Source organism: Amphibalanus amphitrite, unplaced genomic scaffold, assembly GCF_019059575.1.
Source record: "Amphibalanus amphitrite isolate SeventyFive unplaced genomic scaffold, NRLGWU_Aamphi_draft 001142F_arrow, whole genome shotgun sequence".
Classification (NCBI taxonomy): domain Eukaryota; kingdom Metazoa; phylum Arthropoda; class Thecostraca; order Balanomorpha; family Balanidae; genus Amphibalanus; species Amphibalanus amphitrite.
In genome coordinates, this window is record NW_024882636.1 from 146,854 (window position 1) to 152,957 (window position 6,104).

Genomic DNA, 6,104 nt, shown 5'->3' on the forward strand with positions numbered 1-6,104 from the left:
AACCGTCTTTTCTGACAGTTTCGATACTGGGTGTGGTGATATTCATTTACCACCGAGCAACTACCACAGCGACTGTCACTCCAGATCCGTGTATGACCGTCCCGCAGTGACTGTATGACACGTATGTGCCAACTGACCCGCGAGTCGCGGTAATCAACCGACCAATTTCAGGGCTCAAGGTTTTTTTTTGAAGCATTTGTCACTTGGAATTGGTCCTTGACCATTTGAGGTGTGATTTAACACACATTCTGAGATGGCCGTCGCTGAGGCTGGGGCTTTTAGTGGGATGGTGAAGTGTCTTGATGATCCCCAACCTATGCTGGGTGGGCCTTGGAGAACTAGAGCTTGCAGGCTCAGGGAGTAGATGGCGCTTCTGTGTGACAGTTGAGATTCGTCTCAGGGCTGTCGAAGACGAGCTTGGGCGTGGGATAGAACACCATATGTCATTCAGCTATCGTGCTCATCAGAATGACTAGCAGTGATCGATGTTACTAGGGCCTTGTCTCATCGAACGGGGACCAGGAGCACGATGTGGGAGTGCCGTTGTATATGGGGACTCGATATCCTGGCACATAATCACTCGGAAAGCCGATTAACCCTCGCCCGTAGAGGGGGGGGGGGGGGTCGAACGGACCCCCCCCCCTCGGTTTTTCGCGAATAACTCGCGTAAAAAGCGGCCGATCGCGACGAAACTTTCAGTACCCTCGCGTTAATCAATTTTACACCTACCCTGAAATTTTCATGACCCTGGCCTTAATGACCTTTGACCTGTGATCTACTTTTCGAGACCATGTTTGGCCGGAATCGCGATTCGGCGTATGTCGGCTCGCATTAGCCGCGCGTTTGCAGTCTTTTCGTGGTTTTAAGCGTTCAAACATGGGATATGATGCTGCTCCCATGCATTAGGGTGGGTGTCAAGGTCACCGGAAAGTCAGGTCTTTGATGACCTCGGTTCACTTTTTCGTGTTTTACATGTTTCTAGGCTAGTTTTTGGAGCTGAATTCGAATTTAGCAACCATATGAACATTAACGAAGAAGTTTTGGCACCTTCGTAACATGTTACGAAGCTGTCAGAGGCGGTTGCCACCTCCTACGAATACCCTTACTGGTTGACCTGACCTGACCTGACCCGACCCGGCCTAAATGCATGAAGACATCATCTGTGATCAAAACTAACATGATATTCGTGATCAGCACCCCGAAAAACCCCGTAGCAGCCACGCTTTACGACTTTCTAACAGGTCCCGATTTTCCCGACTTTTGGGTCATTGACCTGACCTGGAAGGTCAACCGATGACCTAGGACCTTAAAATTGGGTATCATCGGCTTCCTCTCGTCACGGGCAACACGCTCGTTTCTTCCGCGAAGCTCTAGCTCGATCAGGGGCGAAACGGCAGGGGGGGGTCCAACGGACCCCCCCCCCTTATACGTTCGCGGCTGGAAAAACACCAATACGGGCGAGGGTTAAGCGACGCCGTGATGATGCGAGTACCTGATTGAGGATGATAAGTTCATCGCTCGATTGAAGCAGTCAAACCCTGCAATATTCGTTAGAAAAAAAAAACGCCAGATGCAAAAATGCGTTTGGTCATATTCAGTGAGCGTCCTCCGGTAGTCGGTTCCTTGCTATTGAAGCTTGAATCTTCTAGCCATATACCCACCGCGATTCAGTAAAGTGACTTGACCTTTGAATTAAATTAATTTGGTATTTCTACCGCAAATCTGATGGCGATTCACCTGTCCTTGTTACATTTGGCATCTGCATCTGGCTAGAATCCCGGTGTTTTTGCATTTTCGCCAATCGCCAATCACCAATCGGAGTTGATGAGTTCGGTTTAATGCATTTTGCCATGGTTTTGATTTCGTCGAAAGGATGTCCTTTTGTACAGGAGTGCGAATCATTCGGCCAGAAACTTTCTCGAAATGACATGTTTTCATGCTCTGAAGTTTGCATTCTTGCTCTGCTTCTCCATTTTACAGTCGCGCTCTTTTCTCCTACAGACTGGAAACCCCTTCCGAGTGTCCCAATATCCTTGTCATGAGGCTCTCTGGTCGGACCATTTCGCTCGAGTCAGCGCGACCGGGGTCAAGAGGTCATGACCCTCTCGGTTCGCTCGTAACCGGGCGGCCTATTGATCAGCTCGGGGACAGAGAGGAATGGGAGACGGTCACGCTGGAATGTGTACCTCCTGTGGAGACTGAACTTCCTGGGAAAGGTCGGAGCACGGCTGAATTGGTGAACTTAGACGGTGGGGTGGGCTGGCCCAGGCTTCAGCCGGTGCTGTGGGTGTGTTGAACCGGAAGGGTCCTCAGGAGATAGGTTAGGTTTGATGCTTAGATCCGCAAGTCACCCTGTTTGCGTTAACCGAAATTCCATCGTGTTAGGTCAATTGAGAAAGCCAGTTGGACAGCCGCATTGCTTGGGGTCGGACTAATAAACGGGAGAGTTCCGTCTGTCAGTGGGTCAGCTCAAGATTACTGGCCGGCTGTTGGAAGTCTGTTACCGACTGTCGAACTCAGACCGGATCTAGGGGGACGGGGGAGGGGGGCCGTCACAACATGCCACTGCTCTGTCGAGTTTTGGGAATATGTCTGAGCGGAACCAGTCTCGATTCCATGTCTGAGGACTGTGGGGTCAAGATCAGTATTCAAAAGAAGCGATGTGAAGGTAATGTCCACTGTCCAGGCTGCCTCGTTTTCACGACCAACTTTGAACGCACTAGGCGATTATGTTGTCTAAAGGCGTTACGCCGCCCTCGGAACTTATAGCATTGCTGTGCCCAGTGCCCACCAGCTTCCATAGGCACTATTTCAGATGCGTAACTGGCAGTTTCATTTAGGAATGCCGTTGAGCGATTTGGTGCAATGCTATTTTTATCAAAGCTGAGTTTGCGAATTTTGAAGAAACTTCAAAGGAAGCTCAAAACGAGAAGTGGCTGGATAGGGTAGGGTGGGGTAATTTGAACATGTGGGGCAATTTGAACATAGTGTGAATAACACAAAATTACGGAAAATCCATAAGTGGCATGACAATAAGACCAATGAGAGAAATTATCGTAACTAAAAGGGCTATCATATGAATGGGGTTTAAAGTTTCAGGGAATGAAGATGTTGACGCACAGTGTAAAAAATCAATTTCGCAAGGAAAAACGCCTAACAACACGTCATTGCAACTTCATTGCAGCGCAAAATCTTGCATTGCTAGCGCCTAATACGCAACGGCTTTTGTTGTATAATAACCTAATCAGTGCCTTCAATCCAAGAAATTTGCTTTTGAACCCTGTTTTTAAAATGGCAAAATAACTTTTAGCGTGGGGTAATTTGAACATAGTGTGAGAATTTCAATGAAGACAGGGATACCTCCGAAAAAAACAACGCTCCCAATTTTTTTTTTTGCCAATATTTTCGAACCAAAGCAGTAGCAGATAAGTGATGCCAGTTTTAGAAAATTTACGTCTAATATCCGTCTAATGTCCGGCATTTTCGTTGATTTTCCGTCCAAAAATGTTAAAGTCAACTATTTGTCCAAATACGCCCGAATATTATGCAGCTATCAACACTCAAAACCGTCATTTATATTGCTTATCATGTAATTTTACCAGCCGAAAAGTGTTCATTATATTGAAAGCTTAACAAGCTTTCCATTCGCCAATCAATGCTATGCACGATTACTTTATAAAAAGCGCTGAAGTGTAGCAAGCCATCGTCCAATGTTGTCCAGTCTGCTACCTTTGTCCAACCAATTCCGAATTGGACATTGGACAAAATCAGAACTCCAAATGTCCAGGTTTCGATTGGCACCACTTTAACAGATGTAGTAAGGTTGGGAGAGTTTTTATCGAACAAAAATGATAGACGTTCTGTTAATTGAAGAGGGGCGAATTCTGTCAACTGACCGGTGTGCAGCGTGCAGATATTGATACTCTGCAACTGTTATTTTTGCTGTTGTGTTGATTTTTCAAGTGAAGGTATGTTTAGAATTGTTCTGCCTATTTGTTTATGGGTCAAACAACATCGGTGCTGGCGAGACTATCGTTTTTATGACAGGTAAAGGCAGTATGTTCAAATTACCCCACGGTGGGGCAATTTGAACACACCGTGACTTGGTGGAGAAGTGAGGCTATGCTATTCAAGGTATGCTCGGCTCGTCCAAAAATGAGGCTTGCATGGTGAAAGCAAGTGACACTTGCGCTACTGAAACAGTTTTTCTTCATCCAGGGTTGAACTGGAATTTGGTACAACGGAGAAGACGTAAAAATATGTTCAAATTACCCCACACTACCCTACTTAAAGACTTTTCAAGCTCCCTAATCACCTGACTTCTTGCATCATAAACTTGATGTTTGTATGCTTGGTTACGGTAAAAGGGGGCAGTCTAGCGAGAGGATATAACGAGCACTCGCCTTTTCAGTCCTATTCTCTTTAAGGTTATTCCAAGTGGTTGGTAGGTACTTATTTTTTATCCCGAGAATCGGTCATATGTGTGTGCTGTGTCGTGCCAGCAAATAAGTAGCCGGTAGAAACCAGGCTCTGTAACCACTAACCAGGAGGCAATCAGTCCTGATAACCAGCAGTCAACCAGTCTCAGAAACCGGAGGTAGCGGTCACGTTTGCCAATGGTAACCAGTCTCACTGACCAGCACCGACTGGCTATCATTACCGCTCTCCCCAGTGCCAGCAGCCATTACCTACCAATCTCTATGCTCAGCAACCCTTTCAGTGCCAGTACGCCACTACCTGGTACAGAGCTCCCTCCCTTTTCTCTCCCCGGAGAGCGGTCCAGATGAGGGGTCGATGGGCGGCGTCAAGACGCGTTGAAAGGCGCCCGTTTCCGGCGCCGGCAGCGGCGTGCCATTGATTCGGCGATCAATGGCGGCCGCCGGGGAGCCGACCGACAAATCATCGGCCGTCCGCCGCCGGTTAGCGCCGCCGACGCGGCCACGGTGGGAACTGGGAAGGCTGTCAGGGGACTGGGATGGCCAGTTGGCGCCGCGCGCACACCTGTACACCGAGAGCAGGGTGGGAGGGGCGGGGCGGTGAGCGAGCACTTCTCTGACGGCTCCTACACGGCCGACTGCCAGTGATGGAGTGGTAGGATAGGAACGCCCCTGAAACTGCACGCCACTGTGCTGTGTCGTACAGGGCCTGACAGTGTCATATGCATGCATACCACATTATATATCCTGTTAAAAGGTGTTCGTCTGATGCTTTTGGCATAGCAGTCAGGTAGTGACGCGGCATAAGGTTACGGGTGTTTGACTCTGTTTTCCACCCACCCACCGTGCCATGATATGGGCCTGTATGTGTCGGGGATGTCATTTACGCCTTAACAGGTCGGCCGAGCCATTTCCTCGAACGTTCAGAGCTGCTTCCTGTGGGACGTCGAGCAAGTTTGACCAGTCTCAAAGTACAGTTAATTATGTCAGAGTCTGAGTTGTCTTCGGCAAAGTCGGCGGCTGGGACAAGTAATCCTGGCTGAGCACGCCGCGTCTGGTGCACCAGTTTTCTCAAAGCGCTGGTTTTCGTCGCGGTCTGCTTCTTGACCTTCAGCGGTGGTCTGTTCTCGCCCTCCGTGAGATGTCGTAGACACAGCGAGCTCTCCACGTGAAGTGATTTCAGACGTGACCCGAGTTAGGCGGGCCCGGCGCCGGTGACTGAGATCGGGGTCAGGAGTCGGCGGTGGGCGGGGTTCGGCGGTGGTCATTGGTGCACTGACGACGCCCACTGCACTGCACGACGACTCGGGGAGTCCCCGCGGGTCAGCTAGCTGTAATGGTCATCATGGTGAAATATGTGTCGAAATGCTTCTGTTGAATGCTGCTCTATGTAGGCAATTAGCAATAGGCATTTATAAATTCCCTTGTTAAAAAAAATTTATGTTAACCCGTGCCCTGGTGGGGGGGGGGGCTATTTTTTGTCCCCTCCCCCTCCAGACTTTTCGATATATCTCCAGAGCCGCTGCGCCGATCGTCACCAAATTTTCAGTACCCTTCCGGACATCAATTTTACACATTGTGACCAAAAAAATTCCAAAGGCTATGATAGGCTGGCCGGAAATGACGTCAGAGTGGCGTCATGTTCTGCCGTTTTCGACCCCCAAAAAA